Below are 24,987 nucleotides of genomic sequence, written 5' to 3'. Positions count from 1 at the left end.
GGAGGACTCCGGAGGAGCAGCAGGTGCTCTAACCACTGACCCACCTCGCCAGCCTCTCCCTCACTGGTTTGGGACCCTCGGACTGTGGAGTTATCTGCAGACCGTTGCCTTTTATTGTGTGGTAACTGTGTGGCTGTCAATCTTAGCTGTTTCCTGTTGTTCATTTTTGAACATGGAGTTGTTTTCCTGAGTCTGGTGGGAAGCTGGGCCCCCGGCAGCCTCACAGTCTCCCTTCTTCTTGTTGTCCTTGACTAGACTTGAAAGAGAGTCACTCCTGTTCTTGGTTGTTTAGATTTAGAGGTTTGGTTTATATTTCCATGTACTTTTTTTTTTTTTTAAACTTAACAACTTCAACCTCTAACTTATCAATTACTTACTATTTTTGTTTGGTTTCTCTCTGCTGTTTTCTGCTTTCTTAGAAATTTAACTTATATCTTTCGGGTACCCAGGCTGTGAATTTTCCTCAGACTATACCTTAAGCTCTGACCCTCTGGTTTTTACTATAAAGTATTGTTCTTTTCAAGATTTTCCACATAATTTATAATTTCAGTATTAATTATTTATTTGATGAAAATTTTCTATAAAATAGTGAGATATGGGACTGGCAAGGTGGCTCAGTGGCCCTGGTACAGGAGACCAGAGTTCAGTCAGGTCCCACTGCTCACAAACTCCGGTATCTCCAGATCAAGGGGATCCAGCGCCCTCTTCTGGCCTCTGTGGGCACTGCACAGACACAACACATACACATAGTTAAAAATAAAACAGGCCTTTAAAAACTGATGAAATATGAAATAAAAAGCAAGGTAGATAAACAGTGACATTAAAAAATAAATTTGTGGGGTTGGGGATTTAGCTCAGTGGTAGAGCGCTTGCCTAGCAAGCGCAAGGCCCTGGGTTCGGTCCCCAGCTCCGAAAAAAAGAAAAAAGAAAAAAGAAAAAAGAAAAAAAAAAAGGATTACTTAACAATAGGAAACAGCCACACACAAAGTTATGACACAATAAAGCCAGGAATTACTAAGAAGAGACACTGTTGGGATCAGAAGGATGTGCACTCTCTTGGGTTGTTTGAGAATGAAACCAATGGAGACCAGAGAAGCACAGGGACCCGATGGGAACTGTATCACTAGTGAGGTAATTCACAGGCGAGAGATAATTATATGACGCTCAAGCAATGCCTACTCAAGGAACGATGGTGACAGCTGGCTAGCAGGCATTATCGACTCAAAGAGAACCGAAAATTAGTCACTCAGAAAGAAAATAGAGGAAGTGTCACAGCTCATGTATGATAGAAACCTGTTAACATTATCACGTGTGACAAAGATTCTATCCACCAAGTGAAAGGACAAGCCTCACATCAGATGGTACTGCTAATGGAAACATAAACTGTCAAACTATCCTTGGTTTATAAACATTGTGTGCGTGTGTGTCTGTGTGTGTGTATGTTTGTGTGTGTTTGTGTGTGTTTGTGTGTGTTTGTGTGTGTTTGTGTGTGTTTGTCTGTGTGTGTGTCTGTGTGTGTGTCTGTGTGTTTGTGTGTGTCTGTGTGTGTGTCTGTGTGTGTGTCTGTGTGTGTGTGTGTCTATGTGTGTCTGTGTGTGTCTGTGTGCATATGTGTGTCTGTGTGTGTGTGTGTCTGTGTGTGTGTCTGTGTGTGTGTGTCTATGTGTGTCTGTGTGTGTCTGTGTGCATATGTGTGTCTGTGTGTGTGTGTCTGTGTGTGTGTCTGTGTGTCTCTGTGTGTGTGTGTCTGTGTGTGTGTCTGTGTGTGTCTGTGTCTGTGTGTGTGTGTTTGTGTGTGTTTGTGTGTGTTTGTCTGTGTGTGTGTCTGTGTGTTTGTGTGTGTCTGTGTGTGTGTCTGTGTGTCTGTGTGTGTCTGTGTGTGTGTGTCTGTGTGTGTGTCTGTGTGTGTCTGTGTCTGTGTGTGTCTGTGTGTGTGTGTCTGTGTGTGTCTGTGTGTGTCTCTGTGTGTGTCTGTGTGTGTGTCTGTGTGTGTGTGTCTATGTGTGTCTGTGTGTGCATATGTGTGTGTGTGTGTGTGTGTCTGTGTGTGTGTGTCTGTGTCTGTGTGTGTGTTGCAGGAATACCATTGTGTACCTGTTTTCTGTTGATGTTGAAGTTGGATCCCCCATCATTGGAGTCAGTTATAGTGTGAGCTACCCTGTTGGTGCTGGGGATAAAGTCTCTGGTTCTCTTCCCTGCTGAATCACCTCTCTGCTCCCCACTGTACCATTTACTGGGTAAGAACAGTGCTTCTCATACACTATGAGGAACGAGTTTTCTAATGGATTGGAAGCTAGGTAACACTGATTTCCAGACTTCCTAACTGTGTTCCCGAAAATTATTTTAAAAACATAAAATACAAAATGGTTTTTGGTCAACTTGGCAGACATTTAGAAATCTAAAAACTGAACCGCTAGCTTGCTTCTTGGATCTGATATATTCCAGATGGATCAAAGATTTAAACATAAAACATAAAGTCATAAAATGCTAGACAAAAACATAGGGGGGTTTATATAATATCAGTGTGGGAAAAGAAGTTCGATACTGATCCCAGAGGCCTTAAAAAAAGAAGGGGCTGATGCGTTTTAATGTATAAAAAGAAAACATTTTGCCTCCAGGAAACAACCAAGCTAGGAGATAAACAAGTTGAGGAAAGTCACACCTTTTTCTGTCTCACTTGTGGGAGAAAGAATCACTACATCTTAATAAGAAAAAGGATCAAATATTTACTAGAAATATAGGAGATTCAATACAGCTTATGGAAAAGAAAACATGCTGTGTAAACATGAAAGGTTGCAGTTACCTTTACAATAAAGAAGGAATTCGAATTGATTGACACGGATCCCAAAGTCTGGAATACACTGTGCAGGCGAGGACACCGGGAAGCACTGTTGGTGACAGGCACTTCTGGGAAGGGCAGAGCAAACGTGAGAGTAACTTCATTTGTAGGAATAAGTATTATAGACTTGGCTGTATAAAGCTGAGTGGCCGTGGAAACGGTCACTGTCCTATTATTTACAACAACAAAGTACACGAAACAACCCAGGGGCTGGAGAGGTGGCTCAGCACTCAAGTGTCCCCGCTGTTCCAGCACCCATATCAGGCAATGACAACTGCCTGTAACCCCAGCTTAAAGGGCTGTGTCTTAGTTAGAGCTTCTACTGCTGTGAGGGACACCAGGACCGAAGAGACTGGGGAGGAAAGGGTTTATTTGGCTTACACTTCCACATCATTCTTCCTCAGTGAGGAAGTCAGGGCAGGAACTCAAAGCAGGAATTTGGAGGCAGGAAGTGATGCAGAAATCATGGAAGCTGCTGCTTACTGGCCGGCTTGTCCTGTTTTCTTATAGACCAGTTCAGGGATGGCACCAACCACAGTGAACTGGGCTGCCTCCCACTAACCCCTAATAAAGAAGACAGCCTCCAGCTGGATCTTATGGAGGCATTTTCTCAACTGAGGTTCGCTCCTCTCAGATGAATTTAGCTTGTGTCAAGTTGACATAAAGCTGTCCAGAGCACAAGATCCAACACCCTCTCCTGGTCTCTGAAGCCACCAGATGTACCAGTGCTCAGATATACATTCAGGTAAAACATCCATGTACGTAAAATAAAATGTTATTTTTGTCTTTATTTTATTATTATTATTATTATTTTTTAAGACTGGGTGGGACATTGCCTGTTAAATGGATGTTTATCGTGGAATAACTCCGTAGTAAGGACCGTGGCTGCTTCCCGGCACAGACCTAGAGGGGACGGAGGAACATGGGAAGCTTACTTTTCACCATGTAGCCTTTCTACTCTTGTGATCTTCTCGTGGGCCACTGTCTTAGTTGGGGTTCCGTGAAGAGACACCATGACCAGCGCGACTCTTATAGAGGACAACATTTAGTTGGGGCTTACAGGTTCAGAGGTTTGGTCAATTATCATCACAACAGGAAGCATGATGGCATGCAGACAGACATGGTGGTGGAGGAGCTGAGAGTTCTACATCTTGATCTGAAGGCAGCCAGCAGGAGGCTGTCTCTTCCCTATTGGGTGGAGCTTGAGCACTAGGAGTCCTCAAAGCCCGCCTACTGTGACCCACTTCCTCCAACAAGGCCCCGCCTCCAGCACTTCCCTGGGCCAAGCATCTTCAAACCACAACAATGCACTGTGCAGCCTGTTTAAATGTCTTTACAGAAAATGCAGTATACTCCGTGGGGAGGTTTGTTTGTGGTCTAGACAACGATGTTTCCCTAAAAACTGTTGATCTGGGCATGAAGTGTATTCCTTTAAGCCCCATAGTTGGGATGCAGATGCAGGCCAATCTCTGTGAGTTTGAGACCAGACAGGTATACATAGTAAGTTCCAGGCCATCCAGAGATATATAGTGACATCCTGTCTCAAAAAAAAAAAAAAAATGTTGGTTCATTCTGAAGCTACACAATAGAGTAGATGCAAGGCTGCCCTGTGCAAATCGAGTGAGTACAAAATTGAGTGTTAGAACAGTGATGCTCAGGCTACTGGGAATGCCGGGATCTTCTCAGTGCCAGCCATGGTCTACTCTCAGAACTCTGCAGTTTAGCTTGAGTAAAGGCAAACCTGTGGTCTGTGTCATATCTAGTTGGTTATCTCTGACTGGTGGAGGCTGGCCAGCCAGCGCTAAAACCGGAAGCCCAGAGTTTGACCTTTTGGACATACTGGTTTGATCCTGATGAGGAAATGCTACTACTAAGTTGTCTTTTATCTTTTTTTTTTTTTTTTGTTCTTTTTTTCGGAGCTGGGGACCGAGCCCAGGACTTTGCGCTTCCTAGGTAAGCGCTCTACCACTGAGCTAAATCCCCAGCCCCTGTCTTATCTTTCCTATAATCTAGTAGTTGTAGGTGGTGGTGGTGGCACACACGTTTGATACCAGAACTTGGGAGGCAGAGGCAGGCAGATCTCTGTGAGTTCAAGGCCAGCGTGGTTTACATAATTCCAGAACAGCCAGGGCTGTGAGACCCTGTCTCTAAAAGCCCCCAAAACAAAGCAGACAAAAAACAGAGCAAAACAAAAATTAGCAACTGCTAATTTAGTAATCCTGCAGTTTGGCTAAGAACACGGCTTTGGAAGGAATAGATTGGTGTTTAACTGTCCCATGTTCTATCAGCTGAATGAGTTTTAGACCAGTGATAATTCTCTACAGATAAGAGAACAGGTAAGACCTAGATAATAATCCTTCCTTCGGCCACTGCTGTGAATTCAAAAGAACACCCACCCCAAGGCTCCTGCAGCACAGGGGACTGGGCAGGCAGATTTATAGATTAGGAATTCTTACTCTTGCTGACCTATTTATTTAATTTGCTTATTAGCTTTGAGACAGAGGCTCCCCAAGTGTCAGGACTGCAGACGTGTGCCACTAGGACCAGTTTACAGATTAAAACAAAACAATGACCACAACAGAGAACAACTGTTGCCATTTAAACAGCTGGAGAGCCGCGAGGGAAGTGAGTTCACTGGAGTTAAAGACGGTTAGATAAAGGAAACGGCCGCTGGTTGTTAGCAATTCAACCGTTCTGCCACACAGGTCTTTGAGAAGCAGAGAGAGCCAGTTATTTATTTATTTATTTATTTATTTATTTATTCATTCATTCATTCATTCATTCATTCATTCATTCATTCATTCATTCATTCTTGACTTATGGTCAAGGAGAAAGTTTATTGTAGATAAAAGGGAGAGCGGAGCTGGAGGCAGAACGGCCTAAGAGAGTCCAGAGTGGGCGGGACCCTGAGCCGTGGGGGGTGGGGGGGAGGCGCCGAGAACCAGGTGCAGCAGCTAAGACAGCAAACGGCAAAAGAAAGTTATTTTGAGGCTTTTATTACATAAGGTAGGAGGAAAAAATTTAAGTGTTTTTTTTTCCCCAAACTTTCTTTGTTTCTCTGTCTTTTCCTTTCTCTCTCTCTCTTTTTCCAGGTCCTGCGCCTGCTGGGGAAATGGTCAACCACTGAGCTACACCGTAGCCTTGTTTTTTGTTTTATTTGTGACAAGTTCTCACCACACAGTCCACACTACCCTGAAACTCCCTTCGTGGCCTAGCTGGCTCCTAAGGCACTGTCCTGCCTTGCCTGCCCAGCTGCAGGGTCGTGGGGTGCTGATTTACCTGACTGGGTGTCAATTCTAAATGTTATTTACATTGGCTGCTGTAACGGATTTGCGTCATTGTGCAGTAATAACGATACGAGGAGCACGGGTCGAGGGCCACAGCGTTTGCACCAGGTAGATGAGGGTTTTACTACAAATGTCATCCTCTGTCAGTCGGTGTGTGTTTCAGTAACTGCGGGGATGATTGTCTTTGATGCTGACATCCAATGGCAGGAGCCGTCGCTCTTTCTGGATGTGAGAAGCAGCCAAATGGCGTTCGGAATCCTCAACGCCCCCACTCCCCACTCCCTCCCCCCATTCCGCGCAGGAGCCGGACAAGAGAGAGAAGGCGAAGCCCTTTAATGGGCTACAAAACCTACAGACACATTTCTTTACTTCCTCAGCATTTCTAAGTTCCCAGTGATACAAAAGCCAGCATCCGAGGCCCTGTCGCCATCTCAGCTGGTGGCACACACTAATCTGGGCTGGTTGCCACTCGGGGGCCTGGATAATTCCCTTGTAATGCAAAGAAAACCCGATTCACTCACCTTTCCCCGGATCCTGGGGAGCCGCTTCAGCCGGGTTACAATCAAGAAATGCCACAGTTAAAAGACTCTTAAGGACCCAGGAGATGGCTCCTAAGTGGGGGCTCCCGTCGGACACCAAAGAGAAATGGCCCGTTTTCTCCTGGTTGAGTGAGTTTTCGCTGCTGACCTGTACATTTTATGCTATTTCAAAGTTACAGGCTAGGAAATTAATGGGAGCTGAGCAGGGGATTTTCCCCCCAAACGCTACATGTGATGCCTTATTTAAAATAATTCCGATTGGAAGTGAACTTGTAGCTAATGGCGCTGTGGCTGCTATTAAATTTACTGCTGATGAATTCAGCGCTCTTGCTATTTTACTGGGGATGTTGCTAATGTGATGTGGTTCTGTTCTTGTTTCTGCTCGTTTTTCGTTTTTCTTTCCTCCATGGTGAAATTTTCTTAAAATTCTTCTGTCTAACCCCACCCCCACCCCCCAGCCCTCTAAATGACTCCAGGTAAAGAAGTCATTTAGCAAATTAATTTACCATCTTGGTATTTTATAACAAAGGGTTGAAAAAACATTAAATAAAGCACACACACATATTTACATATATGCACACATATATTTGGGATGCTTTTGATGTGTCACCCTTTTATATAAATTTGTTATCTTGATAAAGCCAGATAAAATAAATGATCATATTTGTGCCTAATCATTCAACTCTTTGCTTTTACAAGGCCAGAGCAAGGCTGAAAGGAAATTCATCTCAAAGCTATTAAGAAAAGCCAGATAGAAAGGGAACATAAAACGCAGTGAGCTATGGTCAGAGGAGCAGACCCTCTCCCAGCCAGCTCTCCATCATCCCAGATGCCCAGATGGAACAAAGATTTAGAGTTTCAGACAGAGCTCCAGCGCAGGACGGACGGAAGTGGGGCTGCCACGTGAGAACATTATTTATTCTGTGTTCTTAGACGCAGGAAGACAAAGAAACCACCTGGCAATGGCTTAGCTGAAGCAGAGTAACTCGTCCCACGCCCAGACTGTCCCCGTGGCCCCCACCGGATGCACCTGAAGATCAGTTCTTGCGTCCTCGTGTCTGTCTTCTGTGTATATGTGCTAGAGACGAGCAGAGGAGTAATGAAGTCTCCGTGCACCTCCTCAGTGTCGGCAGGACAGGCTATGTGATCTATCACCGGGCTGGGGGCCTTTGCTCTATGCAGACAGAAATTACTAGTAGGCAAGAGCAAGTCCTTCACTGAGGGCAATCCCGAGCCTCTGAATGCTCAGAACTTAGGGGCTGGACTGGTGGAGTCAGTGGTTTTCAGCAAAGCCTTGACAGCTGGGACCTTACGTTTTAGGCTTTAGAGATTAGAGACTCTGGTTGGAGCCGTGCTCTGAGCTTCAGCCACAGATGACCCTGGCACTTGAGCACTATTGGAACCTTCAGTTTGTGTCGTCGTCGTCATCATCGTCATCATCGTCGTCGTCGTCGTCATCATCATCATCATCACCATCACCATCATCGTCAGCAGCAGCAGCAGGCCATGCCTGGATGTTGAGATCCTGAGTTTCTACGGTAACTAAAGACACAGCTCTCTGCCCGAGATGCCAGGATCCTTGACCCTTGAGATAGGTTATCGCCGTAGGCCTTGAACTTAAGGTGCCTGGATCCTCAGCCCTCCAGGAGCGGTTCTCAGCATGTGGGTAGAATGAACTCTCCACAGGAGTCACATTCCGATATCCTGCATATCAGATATTTACATCACCATGTATAACAGCAGTATGAGTTTATGGTTGGGGTCACCACACATGAAGAACTGTACTAACGGTTGCAGCGTCAGGAAGGTTGAGAACCACTGCCTTAAGGTTTGAGAGCTCTCTTGCACTCTTTCAGTAGCCGAGTCCATAGTTTCTCATCCGCAGCCCCTCAAAGCCTTCGCCATCACTGCCTCTCCTCTCTCTTGTGCTCTGGGATTCTTCAACTGCTCTCTTGGGGCTGCCCCTCCATTAACTCTGCTTCCACTCTCTCTGCCTCTTATCACGGCACGGCTATTTCTGCCATCTTTTCCGGGTGTTAGCATCTCAGTTAACAATAAAGATCAAAAGCCGGCAAGAAAAAAACCATTCTAGAGAAACATTTTAATGAGCCTGGGTTGCAATACTGGGTGCACTCAGGAGGGCGTTTCCTGGCTGGTGCCAAATAGCCTTGTTCCATAGCCAGCTCACGGTTACAGCCCTCAGGAAGGACTGTGTTTGCACCAATCACAAGCTTCTGTTGCATCCCTTGAAGTGCTCCCCCTCTGGCGGGAATGGGAATAGCTGCGGGGTAAGTGCATTTACCAAGGCTCATTTAGGGCGCTGCTTCCAAGGCCAGTGCAGGTTGCCTAGAGTGGTCCTGACTAGAGCATGCTTCAGCCATAGCTGTAGTGGCCATCAGCATTGCTTTGGTATCCTCAGAGTGATTGTAAAAGGTCCAAAAGAGCCAGGCTGCTGCCCATGCTAGCTAGCTGCAGCAGAGGGTCCGCTTGGATGTGGTTTCTGCTTGGCCGTGTGGATTCTCTGCTTGAAGCTGCCAGGCATAGTAAAAAGGCCTGTCGGGCAGTCTGCTCTTGGTAATTTTCAACACCATAATCCGACTTTATTTTTTATTGTTTTAAAAAGATTCATTGTATTTAAACTTTTTTTTTTTTTTTTTTTTTTACTTCTGTGTATATGTGTGTGTGGGTGTCCGTGTTGCCACCTCTGTGCAATGCCCAAGGTGGCCAGAAGAGGGTACTGTATTGTCCGGAGCTGGAGTTAACAGTTGTGAGCTGCACAACAGGGGTGCTGTGAACTAAGTTTCAGTCCTCTGCAATAGTGGCAATATTCCCAACCACTGAGCCATCCAGCCCTGCTCTACAGTCTAGCTTTAGACCGTTTTTGTTCTTAAAAAGAAGTCCCACACTCTCTAGTGGCTATTTCTCCCCAACTCAAGGAATCATAGTACAGATATTTTTGGGTCTGGCTTTCTCTCTGAGTGTATTTTCATGGCTTACCCATGCTGGGACATGTATCATTACTGGTCTGTTGGCTGACTAGTATCCCGTCGCACGGATACAGATCACTTTATTCCTGCATTCGTCAGTCCATGACATTTGGATCGTTTCTATTTCCTGGGTGCTAAGGAACAATTACTCTATGAACATTACCATGTATAAGTTTTTGTGCTGATGGCATGTCTTCATTTCTCCTAAACATATGTCAAGTCATGAAGGTGGCAGGTCACAAGGATGCTTACCCTTTGGAACTTCTACCTGGACTTCGTGCTGGTCCCACGTTCTCTACAGCCTTGCAAACACTTGCTCTGAGCTGTCTTTTTCAGTCATCCTAGTGGATAGAAAGTGATATCTCATTGTAATTTCGCCACTAATGTTTAAATAAAAATTTTCTTCTTTAATTTAGTTGCTCCTTATTCAGTCCATACTGCCCCCTCCTCAAAAAAAATCTCAGAAATGTAACTGATGTTGATTTGGAAAAAACAATTAGTGTTCTTTGTGAATTTCACACCGTGAAATTTCACCCCGCCCTTCATACCTGCCCTCCACCCTTGCAACCTCCCCTGCAACAGAAAAACAAACTCACCGTGGAAGCTGGAGTGTGTCACAGTGTGTCCCATGGTATACTTCTTTGCAAATGGTCATTTCAAAGACTCCTTGGTCTGGTACGAGGCCCCAGGCTTCTGCTACTCTGTCATTAGTGGGACATTGAGGTTAATTCTTAAAATTTATTTATTTAGTTTTGAGACATGATCTTACTGTGCATCCACCTGCTTGCCTAGAATTTTCTATGTAGAGCAAGTTGGAACTCACAGAGATATGTCTGCCTGTCTCCTGAATGCTGTGATTAAAGGTGTATGCTAGCATGCCCTGTTTATTAATTATTTGTGGTGTGTGTGTGTGTGTGTGTGTGTGTGTGTGTATGTGTGTGTGTGTGTGTGTGTGTGTGTGTACACATGAGCACAGATACCAATGGAGGTCAGGAGAGGTCAGAGCTCCAGGAGCTAGTGAGCTGCCTACTGTGGATGCTGGAACTGAACTTGGGTCCTCTACAAGAACAGCAAGTGATCTAAACCTTCAAGCCATTTCTCCAGTCCCTGACGTTGAGCTTTTATTCAGTTGTGTCAAGTCTGTGGACATGAGAAGCTTTACTTCTCTCCTGGTGTGACTCCTTTAGGGTCTGAGACAGTTGTTTCTGTCTCAGTGTCCCCATTGCCTCTCCTGTTCCTACAAGACTATTAATTCATGAAAATATTTCCTCACTTCCCTTGCACTTCAGTAAACATCTCCCCCATCCTCTCCTTAAACAGCCCCAGTCATGGAGACATGTGGCAGGTGCTCGGGACATAGATTTCTGGAGACCGACTTGGCTTAGGTTCTAATTCTGTCTCTAATGATTGCCAGCCCAGAGCCCAGAGAGAGCCCAGAGCCCACTAATGAACCTCTGAGTCTTGGCTTTCCTATTTACAAAGAGAGACAATTACAGATCGCTCAGATAATTGTTATGAGGATTAAACTACATCCTGCATGTAAAACAATAGAACAACAGTATGTGGAAATTGCTTAATAAATATTAGTTTCCTCTGCACCCTCGCGTTTCTCTCGATCCTGTAAATGTGCTGTTTCCCCAGAAGATAGAAGGAGGCTGCTGCAGATACAATTTAAATAATACTGTCTCAAATAAATGTTATGCCAGAAAGCGGAGGGAGGGAGGGAAGGAGGAAAGGAAAGAGAGGGAGAGAGAGGGGGGGGGCATTGTCCAAACCTAGTTTAGAAAGCAGAGAGCTGATGACTTGGTGGGGGTGGGGGGGTCAGAGATGTTGCTGGGAGGGAAGGAACAGGATAGGAGGATGCTTGAGCTCCGCTGTTTACACATTGTTTCCCCAAAGCACTCTTTTTTTGGATTATGACCACATAGGCACAGAATCTTTTTGAAGCAAAGTTGATGTTTATTTCAGACAACCTATTTCTAGGGGTGTTCTGGGATCTAACTGGATGAAGCCTTGTGTACACCACAGGCTGAAGGACTAATGAGGAGGAGGAAGGCCAGGAATGCTGGTATGGTAAGGGAAGATCCCTGTCTAGCAGCTGTCTTTATCCACAGTGCATTCAGAGAAAGCGACTAGCCATCCAGGAGGGCTTCAAATAAAGTATCTAACTGAGTGAAACTTTTTGCATCATGATTGTCAGCCTTAGAGCTGACCTCTGTCTTCTAAACTAACGGAACAATATAACGTTTGAATGAAGCTAACCTATAGGACCGGGGTTCTCAACCTGTGCACTGTCATCCCTTTCCCAAGGGTTGCCTGAGATCATTGGGAAACACTTATTTTACCATTCAGAACAGTAGCAAAGTTACAGTTATGAAGTAGGAACAAAAATAAATCCTGATTGGGGGGTCAGCACAACATGAACTGTCTTAAAGCATTAGGAAGGTTGAGAATCACTGCTGTAAGACGATAAAAGTTTTTACTGACTTTCCCTTGGTTACCTAAATTCCTTCAGCAGAGGAGTTAAATTATGTCCTGCTGCATATTCCTTAACTAAAACTCTGGTAACAAAATTGGGAAGATTCATAAACTACAATCTTTAATAATGTTGCTTGTCTCCCCCTCCCCCATGAATATACTGTTGCTGTCTTTAGACACATCAGAAGAGGGCATCAGATTCCATTACAGATGGTTGTGAGCCACCATGTGGTTGCTGGGAATTGAACTCAGGACCTCTGGAAGAGCAGTCAGTGCTCTTAATCACTGAGCCATCTCTCCAGCCCATGTTGCTTGCTTTTTAAAAAAGATTTATTTATTTTATGTTTATGAGTGCTTCAACTGCACTTACACCTGCAAGACAGAAGAGGGCATCAGATCCCAGTAGAGATGGTTGTGAGCCACCATGTGGTTGCTGGGAATTGAACTCAGGACCTCTGGAAGAGCAGTGAGTCTTTTAACCGCTGAGCCATCTCCTCAGACCTGTTGCTTGCCTTTGAAATCAGAAAGTACCCATTTTAGAATCTAATACTGATTTAAAAGTCAAGCAGCATGCTGGAGAGGCTGAAAATATAGCAGTTAACTTTTATTGTTCCCAGCCCTTGCCCTAGGACTGGGCTTGGTGGGCATTTAATCCCAGCACTTGTGAGGCAGAAATAGGCAGATCTCTGTGAGTTTAAGGCCAGCCTGGTCTACATAGCCAGCTGCTACCTAGTGAGATGGTATTTTGAAAGAAACTGCCTTCTTTGGCTGTGCTTAGCCATGCAGTGACTAACAAGGCAGCCAACAAGCATAGGGTGCACACCTATTGTGGGTTAGTGTCAGGGTCTGGAATGACGAAGCAGGTTGATCATTCAGGTTGGTGATGTTCCTTCTACACAGGAGCCTCAGTTCTCACACAGACCATCTCAACTGGGGCCAACTTGAAAACTTACAAATAGAAGGGACTACTGTAGAACTCAATCTGGGGGTAGTTATATATCAACACTTCATGATGCGTTTGGGCAGTTGTCTAAAAATGTTATCATGATTTATTTATTTATTTTTTGAGATAGTGTTTTACATAGCCCAGGCTGACCCTGAACTCATCATGACAGACAGAAGAAAAAATCCAGGCAAATCACATGAAAACAACTTGGGATGTTTACGCCATGTATAGCGAGGGCAGGGGAAGAGGGAATGAGGTAACGGGCTGAGTAGAGCCTTAGAAGAACCGAGAGCTAGAGCTAGGACTCCAGAACAGGCGGTGGAGTAAACCTTCAACCAGTGAAAAGCAAGGAGCCAGGCTTCCTGGTGGGAAGGGAGACATGGGAAAGTCTCCAACCAACAAGAGGTTGAAGTTTTTCTTTCCCAGAATTTCCAAGGGCTGGAAGTGGAGCTGTGCTGTAGCTCATGGGAGATACATCAGCTGCCACTAAAATCTAGGAGCCTGGGCCACCGGTCGAAAGCAGGGGCATTGGACGGCTCGTCATACATGATGAAGAGTCTCGATGGCCTAATGCTATTCCCTTATAACTCCTCACACTCTTAATGATGTTCTAGACTTTGTAAACTCACCATTGTAACAGGATATCCTATGGAAAATGATGAAGGGGACTTAGGTGAGTATCCTGGCTACCAGAGAGGGGTAGATGAGGCAAAGGGAAGTCCACGTGAACTAGGCTGAGTTGACCAAGCTCTGCTCCCTCCCTCCCTCCTTTCTTCCCTCTTTCCCTCCTCTTCCTCCTCTTCTTCCTCCTCTCCCTCCTCCTCCTCCCCCCCTCTCTCCGCCCCTCTCCGTGTGTGCTGCATATTTAAATCCCTCATTAACAAATCCATACTTGACTTTAAGTGATGAAATCAACAAACAGCTTATTGGTGAACACCCATCTTTCTGACTGTGAGTTGAGTGTGCAGTACTCCTGCAGATATCTTTTTTTTTTTTTTTTTTGGTTCTTTTTTTTCGGAGCTGGGGACCGAACCCAGGGCCTTGCGCTTCCTAGGTAAGTGCTCTACCACTGAGTTAAATCCCCAGCCCCCTCCTGCAGATATCTTGAGATTGCTTTCCAGCAACCATGTTAGGGGGCTCCTAAGAACCTGAAAGAACCTGAAATGCCAGCACTGAGGAGTCTCTCCTGGCCTCCTGGGGCACATGTACATAAATGCACAAACCACACATAGACATACACATATGCATATAATTAAAAATAAAAATGAAATCTTAAAAAATGAAGATTGTCTTTAATTTTTCGCAAATGTGTTATTTGTCTAAAGTAAAGGATACTTGGACCAAGAACTCACAGAGAGTCTATGTGAAGATTTGACATCTCGCACTGCAGTAAACAACAACCACCTTCTCATGTCCCAGAGCAGAGACCAGAAGGTTGTTCTCTCCATATTGCAGCAGGAAACAGAACCAGGAGGAGGCCGCATCACTTCCTCAAGGGTCCTTCATATTCCAGAGCACCTCATCCTCAGAGTGTGTGCTCAATCATGTAAGTGCCCGGGTAGCAACAGTGAGCAAATTGCTATCACCCGAGGATATTGATGGAGCCCTGGTGCCATCCTCATCCGATGGTGAAAGCTGTACATTATTCAAATAAAAAATGTGTGATGTGCATTTCTGGATTTAAAAATTCTGTAATCTGGTGAGAGATCCCAAATCTCAGAATATTAAGAGTTTACAAGAATACTAGAAAAAAAATAAGGTTTCTAGAAAACATCCTGAGCATGTATGCTATGGAGGTATGTGTGTGTGTGTGTGTGTGTGTGTGTGTGTGTGTGTGTGTGTGTGTGTGTGTGTGTGAGAGAGAGAGAGAGAGAGAGAGAGAGAGAGAAACAGACAGAGACAGACAGAGACAGACAGGTAGAGACAGAGACAGACAGGCAGACAGACAGAGAGAATGAATAGAGGAGACAGAGAAGAATTCATAAAGCAATGGGACTTGACTGGACCTTGGAGAATGCAGCCGACTGGACGGAGAGTTATCATTCTTATTACACAATGAGACTCTGCTCATTCATGAGAGCAGCTGCATACATATGGAACCTTCCAAGTCTCCATTTGAGAGCACTCTCTGAATAGACATCTGAAGGTAATTCCCTTTGTGTAAGCATCAAATGGAGGGGATGGGAGAAAGGGTGCAAGAGGCCAGCTCTGCTTCCACCCCATTGTTTATTCCTTGGACGAAGTTTTCTTAAGCTCTCTAGAGCAGCTCACACCCCTGTATGTGGAAGGTCTCTGTGGTTGTGATGTGAGTGATTTCTTTGGATCTCCTAGTTCCTGGTGCCCTGAAGCTGCAAAACTCCATAGTCAAGCGATCGGCCATGAGCCTTGTGCCAACCTCAGACTACCCACTTAAAGAGTTTTCTGAGGCAACGTCTTGGGCTTGGCAAACACTGTGATGTGGTGTGATCTTGGCAGGGTGGAGTGCTACTTTCACTCTGCCCTTAGAAATCTAGTTGGCCAGGGGTGGGGAGGCAGCCGGGTGGAGGTCTTATTCATCTGGAATCTAGATGGCCAGCTGATTGAGGATAGAGAGGTCATTGAACACAGAATGTCCTTTGGACTCACTGGGGCCCCTTCAGACAGCAGACTCACACTGGAAAACCTTTTTATGACGAGTTCTTTGCATCTGTGACCTGAGTCCAAAAGCCTCCAACTTTGCCCACTCCCTCACAGGCTTTTCCAAGTCCATCATGGCCCCTCCTTACTTCTCCATTGGAAAAGTGTGTTCTTTATTTACCTCAGCAATGATGTTAGTTGACCTAGAGAACACATTTGTTGACAAAGCACCAGCATCCAGCAATTCAAGCCTCTAAGTTTAGAAAAACGGTTGGCTTTTAGCTGAAGAGAACATCAAAATTTACTTCCATCCCAAACAGCTAAATTGCTACACATCAGTTATATCTGAAGAGCAAAGGCAAACTTACAAGTAAGAGAGATAATTTCAGGTATCAAAACCTGAGATAGAGGTTCAGAGAGATGGTAAGAAGATAATAGTGGTATTTCTCTCCTTGAAAAGAACCCGAATTCAGTCCCAGCACCCAAGCTGGGTGTTTCCCTGTCATCTGTAACTCCAACTAAGACGGACTCTGACGCCCTCTACTGGCCTCCTTGGGCACTTACACTCATGCAAGTGCCCAATTAATTAATTCCCCGCCCCCAATTAAAAATAAAGATACTTCCTTAAAAAACAAACAAATAACCTGGTATGGGAGAGGCTCCAGGGAGTCTATGAGGGTGACTCTAGCTGAGACGCTTAGCAGTGGGGGATGTGGAGCCTGAAGTGGCAGCCATCTGTACCCAGGTAGGGCCCCCAGTGAAGGGATAAAGACATGAACTCACCCACAGAACCTTCCACCCAAAACTTGTTCTGCCTACAAGAAGAGCAGGGACAAAGATGGACCAGATACTGGGGGACAGCCAACCGGCGAGCGGCCCAACCTGAGACCCATCCCGTGGGCAAGCACCAACCTCTGACACTATTAGTGATACTCTGTTATGCTTGCAGACAGGAGTTTAGCATGGCTGTCCTCTGAGAGGCTCCACTTAGTATCTGACTGAAACAGATGCAGAGACCCACATTAGACAGAGCTCGGAGATTCTTGTGGAAAAGTTGGGGTGAGAGAAGGATTGAGGACTGTGATGGTTTGTGTATGCTTGGCCCAGGACATGGCACCATTAGGAGGTGTGGCTTTGTTGGAGTAGGTGTGCCCCTGTGGGTGTGAGCTTCAAGACCCTCACCCTAGCTGCCTGGAAGCCAGTATTCTGCTAGCAGCCTTCAGATGAAGATGTAGAACTCTCAGCTCCTCCTGCACCATGCCTGCCTGGACGCCGCCATGTTCCTGCCTTGATAATAATGGATGGAACCACTGAACCTGTAGGCCAGCCCTAACTAACTGTTGTCCTTTATAAGACTTGCCTTGGTCATGGTGTCTGCTCCCAGCAGTAAGCCCTAAGTAAGACAGGGTCAATTAACTTGGATCCTTGGGGGCTCCCAGAGCTTGAATCACAAGCCAAAGAGTGAGCATGGGCTGCACATAGGTCCCCACACACGTGTAACAGACGTACAACTGTGTCTTCATCCAGGTCCCCCAACGACTGCAGTGTGGGCTTAGCCTGACTCGATTGTCTGCCTGTGGATCCTGTTCTCCTACTGAGCTGCCTTGTCTGGCCTCAGTGGGGGAGAAACTACCTAGTCCTGCAGAGACTTGAGGTGCCAGGGGTTGGTACCCAAGAGGAACCTCTCCTTTCTCAGAGGAGGAGAGGGGGAGACTGGGAAGAAAGGGGGGCTGCGATCAGGTTGTAATAAATTAACCCATTAATGGAAAAACAAACAGGCAACAAAAGCCAAAAGCCAACCAATCAACCACAACCCAGCAAGAGAATCCACAGAGATAAATGGAAAGCAAAAGCCATGAGTGATCCGCCTCCCCCACACTGGGATTTTAATCAGTGCCGAGAACTGGTTAAGTCTTTAGGCTGCTGCCAAGCTGCTCAGCGACCTGGAGACCGTGGTTGAGACCTTTTCCCGTTTTGGGGCTCTGAGGCAGTTCAGCAAAATCTTCACTACGTGCTAACTGAGCAGGCACAAATCCTGTCACCCTCCCACGGTGCACACTGAAGTGGTGAGCTGAGAAGCCAAACTCAGTGTTCTTACGCAGTTTGTGAATCCCATGAACCTTAAAGGTGGCTATGAGAGCCTCACAGGTCTTCTCTGTCTTCCAGAGAACAATGCAAAAGGGGCTTTCAGCTCTCAGTCCACAGAAAGTGAGAAAGGCATAGCCTGTGATGAAGGATGCATTTTAAAGGAGGTCTGTCTGTCCATCTGTCTCTCTCTCAATCACCTATCTATCATTCATCTTTCTATCTATCTATCTATCTATCTATCTATCTATCTATCTATCTATCTATCTATTTATCTCTATCTGTCTATCATCTATCATCTCTATCTATCTATCATTCATCTATCTATCAATCATCTATCTATCATCTATTTATCTCTGTCTATCTATCTATCTATCTATCTATCTAATCATCTATCTATCATCTGTCTGTCTATCATCTATCTATCATCTATATCTATCATCTATCATCCATCATTTATATCTATCATCTATCAATCATCTATCCATCATCTATATCTATCATCTATCTATCAATCATCTGTCTGTCTATCTATCATCTATCTATCGACAGGATTTTTCTTTATAGCCTTGGCCATCCTGGAATTTGCTCTGTAGATCAGGCTGCCCTTGAACTCATAGATCTGCCTGCCTCTGCCTCCCTAGTGTTGGGACGAAAGGTGTGCATCATACACCCAGCTGGGAAGAAGATTTTAAAAATTACATAGTATGAGATCTTCCAAAGTTGTGTTTTTTAGTCACAACTTATTCACCACCTTTATGTTGAGTAGAAAGTGTTCTTCCAAAAGGCGGAACTATTCCAGCGTTTTTCCCTAGACGGTGGCTCGACTTGGGGGTGCACTGGACTTTATGATAGTAGGGTCTAGTTGGAGGCTGAGGGTCACCAGAGACTTGTCTCTGTACTCTACCTCCCAGGAGGTGCCATAAACTTTGGCCCTTATGGTGACCTAACTTACCTGAGTCCAGAATCAATGAAGCCAAGGGCTATGGGCTGAAACCTCTGACTCTTTGAGCCAAAACAAATCTTTTCCCCCTCCAGCTCCTTCTGTGAGTATTTTGGCACAGCGATGCACATGGCACACCCATCTCCTTTGCTTTCCCAACAATGCATCTGTCGCTCCATTGGGTGGGGGGTTTCTGTGCCCTCCTGTGAGGGACATGATAGCTTCAGTTATCACACTGCCTAGATGTGATACTGTGAAACTGTGTGACTTAGATCAGAAACGTGGGGCAATTCTGCTCCCGTTACTGGATGGCTTGCACTGGGGCCACAGGCTGCCCTAAAAGCGTTTTCCTGCTAGTGGCTTTCAGGTTCAGAAGACAAAAACTGGCCTCTGCATGCAGAGGACCTAGGACTGCATAGACAAACAGAGGTGCCTGGCACGTCCCCAAACTCTCTGCCTTTCCAGCTCTAGCTGCTCTTCAATAGTGAGAGCGCTCGAGACTTTGAGGCCTTCACTGCACCGAGTATGAGCCCCTGGCCCCGGACTCGTGAACACACTGAGGTAACATGTTGTGATCCCCTAATCCCCGGACTCGTGAACACACTGAGGTTACTTGTTGTGAGCCCCTGGCCCCGGACTCGTGAACACACTGAGGTAACGTGTTGTGAGCCCCTGGCCCCGGACTCGTGAACACACTGAGGTAACGTGTTGTGAGCCCCTGGCCCCGGACTCGTGAACACACTGAGGTAACGTGTTGTGAGCCCCTGGCCCCGGACTCGTGAACACACTGAGGTAACGTGTTGTGATCCCCCCGGCCCCTGGACTTGTGAACACACTGAGGTAACGTGTTGTGATCCCCTGGCCCCGGACTCCTGAACACACTGAGGTAACGTGTTGTGAGCCCCTAATCCCCGGACTCGTGAACACACTGAGGTTACTTGTTGTGAGCCCCTGGCCCCGGACTCGTGAACACACTGAGGTAACGTGTTGTGATCCCCTGGCCCCGGACTCGTGAACACACTGAGGTAACGTGTTGTGAGCCCCTGGGCCCTGGACTCGTGAACACACTGAGGTAACGTGTTGTGATCCCCCCGGCCCCTGGACTCGTGAACACACTGAGGTAACGTGTTGTGAGCCCCTGGCCCCGGACTCATGAACACACTGAGGTAACGTGTTGTGAGCCCCCGGCCCCTGGACTCGTGAACACACTGAGGTAACGTGTTGTGAGCCCCCGGCCCCTGGACTCGTGAACACACTGAGGTAACGTGTTGTGAGCCCCTAATCCCTGGACTCGTGAACACACTGAGGTAACTTGTTGTGATCCCCTGGCCCCGGACTCGTGAACACACTGAGGTAACGTGTTGTGAGCCCCCGGCCCCTGGACTCGTGAACACACTGAGGTAACGTGTTGTGAGCCCCCGGCCCCTGGACTCGTGAACACACTGAGGTAACGTGTTGTGAGCCCCCGGCCCCTGGACTCGTGAACACACTGAGGTAACTTGTTGTGAGCCCCTAATCCCTGGACTCGTGAACACACTGAGGTAACGTGTTGTGAGCCCGTAATCCCTGGACTCGTGAACACACTGAGGTAACGTGTTGTGATCCCCTGGCCCCTGGACTCGTGAACACACTGAGGTAACGTGTTGTGAGCCCCTAATCCCTGGACTTGTTAACACACTGAGGTAACGTGTTGTGATCCCCCCGGCCCCTGGACTTGTGAACACACTGAGGTAACGTGTTGTGATCCCCTGGCCCTGGACTCGTGAACACACTGAGGTAACGTGTTGTGAGCCCCTAATCCCCGGACTCGTGAACACACTGAGGTTACTTGTTGTGAGCCCCTGGCCCCGGACTCGTGAACACACTGAGGTAACGTGTTGTGATCCCCTGGCCCCGGACTCGTGAACACACTGAGGTAACGTGTTGTGAGCCCCTGGGCCCTGGACTCGTGAACACACTGAGGTAACGTGTTGTGATCCCCCCGGCCCCTGGACTCGTGAACACACTGAGGTAACGTGTTGTGAGCCCCCGGCCCCTGGACTCGTGAACACACTGAGGTAACTTGTTGTGAGCCCCTAATCCCTGGACTTGTTAACACACTGAGGTAACGTGTTGTGATCCCCCCGGCCCCTGGACTCGTGAACACACTGAGGTAACGTGTTGTGAGCCCCTAATCCCCGGACTCGTGAACACACTGAGGTAACGTGTTGTGATCCCCTGGCCCCGGACTCGTGAACACACTGAGGTAACGTGTTGTGAGCCCCTGGGCCCTGGACTCGTGAACACACTGAGGTAACGTGTTGTGATCCCCCCGGCCCCTGGACTCGTGAACACACTGAGGTAACGTGTTGTGAGCCCCCGGCCCCCGGACTCGTGAACACACTGAGGTAACGTGTTGTGAGCCCCTAATCCCTGGACTTGTTAACACACTGAGGTAACGTGTTGTGATCCCCCCGGCCCCTGGACTTGTGAACACACTGAGGTAACGTGTTGTGATCCCCTGGCCCTGGACTCGTGAACACACTGAGGTAACGTGTTGTGAGCCCCTAATCCCCGGACTCGTGAACACACTGAGGTAACGTGTTGTGATCCCCTGGCCCCGGACTCGTGAACACACTGAGGTAACGTGTTGTGAGCCCCTGGGCCCTGGACTCGTGAACACACTGAGGTAACGTGTTGTGATCCCCCCGGCCCCTGGACTCGTGAACACACTGAGGTAACGTGTTGTGAGCCCCTGGCCCCGGACTCGTGAACACACTGAGGTAACGTGTTGTGAGCCCCCGGCCCCTGGACTCGTGAACACACTGAGGTAACGTGTTGTGAGCCCCCGGCCCCTGGACTCGTGAACACACTGAGGTAACGTGTTGTGAGCCCCTAATCCCTGGACTCGTGAACACACTGAGGTAACTTGTTGTGATCCCCTGGCCCCGGACTCGTGAACACACTGAGGTAACGTGTTGTGAGCCCCCGGCCCCTGGACTCGTGAACACACTGAGGTAACGTGTTGTGAGCCCCCGGCCCCTGGACTCGTGAACACACTGAGGTAACGTGTTGTGAGCCCCCGGCCCCTGGACTCGTGAACACACTGAGGTAACTTGTTGTGAGCCCCTAATCCCTGGACTCGTGAACACACTGAGGTAACGTGTTGTGAGCCCGTAATCCCTGGACTCGTGAACACACTGAAGTAACGTGTTGTGATCCCCTGGCCCCTGGACTCGTGAACACACTGAGGTAACGTGTTGTGATCCCCTGGCCCCTGGACTCGTGAACACACTGAGGTAACGTGTTGTGATCCCCTGGCCCCTGGACTCGTGAACACACTGAGGTAACGTGTTGTGATCCCCCCGGCCCCTGGACTTGTGAACACACTGAGGTAACGTGTTGTGATCCCCTGGCCCTGGACTCGTGAACACACTGAGGTAACGTGTTGTGAGCCCCTAATCCCCGGACTCGTGAACACACTGAGGTAACGTGTTGTGATCCCCTGGCCCCGGACTCGTGAACACACTGAGGTAACGTGTTGTGAGCCCCTGGGCCCTGGACTCGTGAACACACTGAGGTAACGTGTTGTGATCCCCCCGGCCCCTGGACTCGTGAACACACTGAGGTAACGTGTTGTGAGCCCCTGGCCCTGGACTCGTGAACACACTGAGGTAACGTGTTGTGAGCCCCTAATCCCCGGACTCGTGAACACACTGAGGTTACTTGTTGTGATCCCCTGGCCCCGGACTCGTGAACACACTGAGGTAACGTGTTGTGAGCCCCTGGGCCCTGGACTCGTGAACACACTGAGGTAACGTGTTGTGATCCCCCCGGCCCCTGGACTCGTGAACACACTGAGGTAACGTGTTGTGAGCCCCCGGCCCCCGGACTCGTGAACACACTGAGGTAACGTGTTGTGAGCCCCTAATCCCTGGACTTGTTAACACACTGAGGTAACGTGTTGTGATCCCCCCGGCCCCTGGACTTGTGAACACACTGAGGTAACGTGTTGTGATCCCCTGGCCCTGGACTCGTGAACACACTGAGGTAACGTGTTGTGAGCCCCTAATCCCCGGACTCGTGAACACACTGAGGTAACGTGTTGTGATCCCCTGGCCCCGGACTCGTGAACACACTGAGGTAACGTGTTGTGAGCCCCTGGGCCCTGGACTCGTGAACACACTGAGGTAACGTGTTGTGATCCCCCCGGCCCCTGGACTTGTGAACACACTGAGGTAACGTGTTGTGAGCCCCTGGCCCCGGACTCGTGAACACACTGAGGTAACGTGTTGTGAGCCCCCGGCCCCTGGACTCGTGAACACACTGAGATAACGTGTTGTGAGCCCCCGGCCCCTGGACTCGTGAACACACTGAGGTAACGTGTTGTGAGCCCCTAATCCCTGGACTCGTGAACACACTGAGGTAACTTGTTGTGATCCCCTGGCCCCGGACTCGTGAACACACTGAGGTAACGTGTTGTGAGCCCCCGGCCCCTGGACTCGTGAACACACTGAGGTAACGTGTTGTGAGCCCCCGGCCCCTGGACTCGTGAACACACTGAGGTAACGTGTTGTGAGCCCCCGGCCCCTGGACTCGTGAACACACTGAGGTAACTTGTTGTGAGCCCCTAATCCCTGGACTCGTGAACACACTGAGGTAACGTGTTGTGAGCCCGTAATCCCTGGACTCGTGAACACACTGAGGTAACGTGTTGTGATCCCCTGGCCCCTGGACTCGTGAACACACTGAGGTAACGTGTTGTGATCCCCTGGCCCCTGGACTCGTGAACACACTGAGGTAACGTGTTGTGATCCCCTGGCCCCTGGACTCGTGAACACACTGAGGTAACGTGTTGTGAGCCCCTGGGCCCCAGACTCGTGAACACACTGAGGTAACGTGTTGTGAGCCCCTAATCCCTGGACTCGTGAACACACTGAGGTAACGTGTTGTGAGCCCCTAATCCCTGGACTTGTTAACACACTGAGGTAACGTGTTGTGATCCCCCGGCCCCCGGACTCGTGAACACACTGAGGTAACGTGTTGTGATCCCCCGGCCCCCGGACTCGTGAACACACTGAGGTAACGTGTTGTGATCCCCCGGCCCCTGGACTCGTGAACACACTGAGGTAACGTGTTGTGAGCCCCTGGGCCCTGGACTCGTGAACACACTAAGGTAACGTGTTGTGAGCCCCCGGCCCCTGGACTCGTGAACACACTGAGGTAACGTGTTGTGAGCCCCTGTGAGGTAACGTGTACAGCAACAAGCAACTGGAACATTCTCAAAAATTTTATAAGTTATCATTTAGAAAATTTAATGAATGAATTAAATTGCAATTTAGATTTTCTGAATAGAAAATAACAAATCTAAATATATATGTATATATTAGATAGGTGTGGTGGCACACTTTAATCCCAGCATTCAGGAGGCAGAGGCAGGAGGACCTCTTGAGTCTGAGGCCAGCCTGGTCTGCATATCCAGTTTCAGGCCAGCCAGGACTGTCTGGTGAGACCCTGCCTCAAAATAAATGAATAAATGGATAAGCAAGCAAATCATAGAACAGCTCAGAGACAGAAAACAGAGTCAAGGGTCCACTCTGTGTCTAGTGAGACTGCAGATGGAGTGAAGGCAAAAGGAAAGAAACACTGAAGGAAGCAAGTTCCTCAGCACAGGTTTCATAATGAATTAATTACTGTGTGGCTTTTCCTGGGATATGTGACTGGGCACTGTGATGGTCTGGATGAGATGCTCCTCATAGTGTGAGCATTTGAACGCTTGGTCCCCGTTGGTGGCACTGTTTAGGGAGGCCCAGGAGGTGTGGCCTGGCTGGAGGAGGTGTGGCCTGACTGGAGGAGGTGTGGCCTGGCTGGAGGAGGTGTGGCCTGGCTGGAGGAGGTGTGGCCTGACTGGAGGAGGTGTGGCCTGGCTGGAGGAGGTGTGTCACTGGGATCAGCTGGTTTAGAGACGAGCTCTGCATCTAGTTCTGTCTCCTCTCTGATTTGTACTCGCAGTTGTGAGCTCTCAGCTGTGACTACAGCTGCCATGCTCGACGCCTCTGTTCTTTCAACATCGTCCATTAATCCCGCAGAACCTCAAGCCCAAATATGACTCTTCTTCTGTAAGTTGTCTTGGCCCCGGCGTTTTAGCACAGTAACGGAAAGGTAACCAATCCAGGTACCAAAGACAAACCAAAGAGTCAACTTCCACCAAGTCTAGTTTGCTGAACTAATATGGTTTTTGGAGTTACTTATGAGCATGGAGAGGCGTTACTGACAGGGGAGCTGTGT

At 47.9% G+C, this 24,987-nt stretch overlaps 2 long non-coding RNA genes across 4 annotated transcripts; one reads left to right on the top strand and one right to left on the bottom strand.

The window, feature by feature from the left end:
* Positions 1 to 540: 540 nt before the first annotated feature.
* Positions 541 to 4,091, bottom strand: LOC120103458 (uncharacterized). The gene is made up of 3 exons (XR_005505637.2): positions 3,775 to 4,091; positions 2,804 to 2,907; positions 541 to 723 (listed from the first exon to the last, which is right to left on the bottom strand). It is a non-coding gene; the product is annotated as an uncharacterized LOC120103458 (long non-coding RNA).
* Positions 3,846 to 10,063, top strand: LOC120103457 (uncharacterized). Of its 3 annotated transcripts, none has more exons than XR_005505636.2 (2): positions 3,846 to 5,845; positions 7,365 to 10,063. It is a non-coding gene; the product is annotated as an uncharacterized LOC120103457 (long non-coding RNA). The 3 variants fall into 3 exon arrangements; XR_005505635.2 differs by lacking the exon at positions 3,846 to 5,845 and adding an exon at positions 5,868 to 6,234; XR_005505634.2 differs by lacking the exon at positions 3,846 to 5,845 and adding an exon at positions 5,868 to 6,794.
* The last annotated feature ends 14,924 nt before the right edge of the window (positions 10,064 to 24,987 follow it).

This window comes from Rattus norvegicus, chromosome 6 (assembly GCF_036323735.1).
Source record: "Rattus norvegicus strain BN/NHsdMcwi chromosome 6, GRCr8, whole genome shotgun sequence".
In the NCBI taxonomy this organism is placed as follows: domain Eukaryota; kingdom Metazoa; phylum Chordata; class Mammalia; order Rodentia; family Muridae; genus Rattus; species Rattus norvegicus.
Note: the sequence above shows the minus strand (reverse complement) of the source record. Positions and strands in the feature narration are given on the sequence as shown.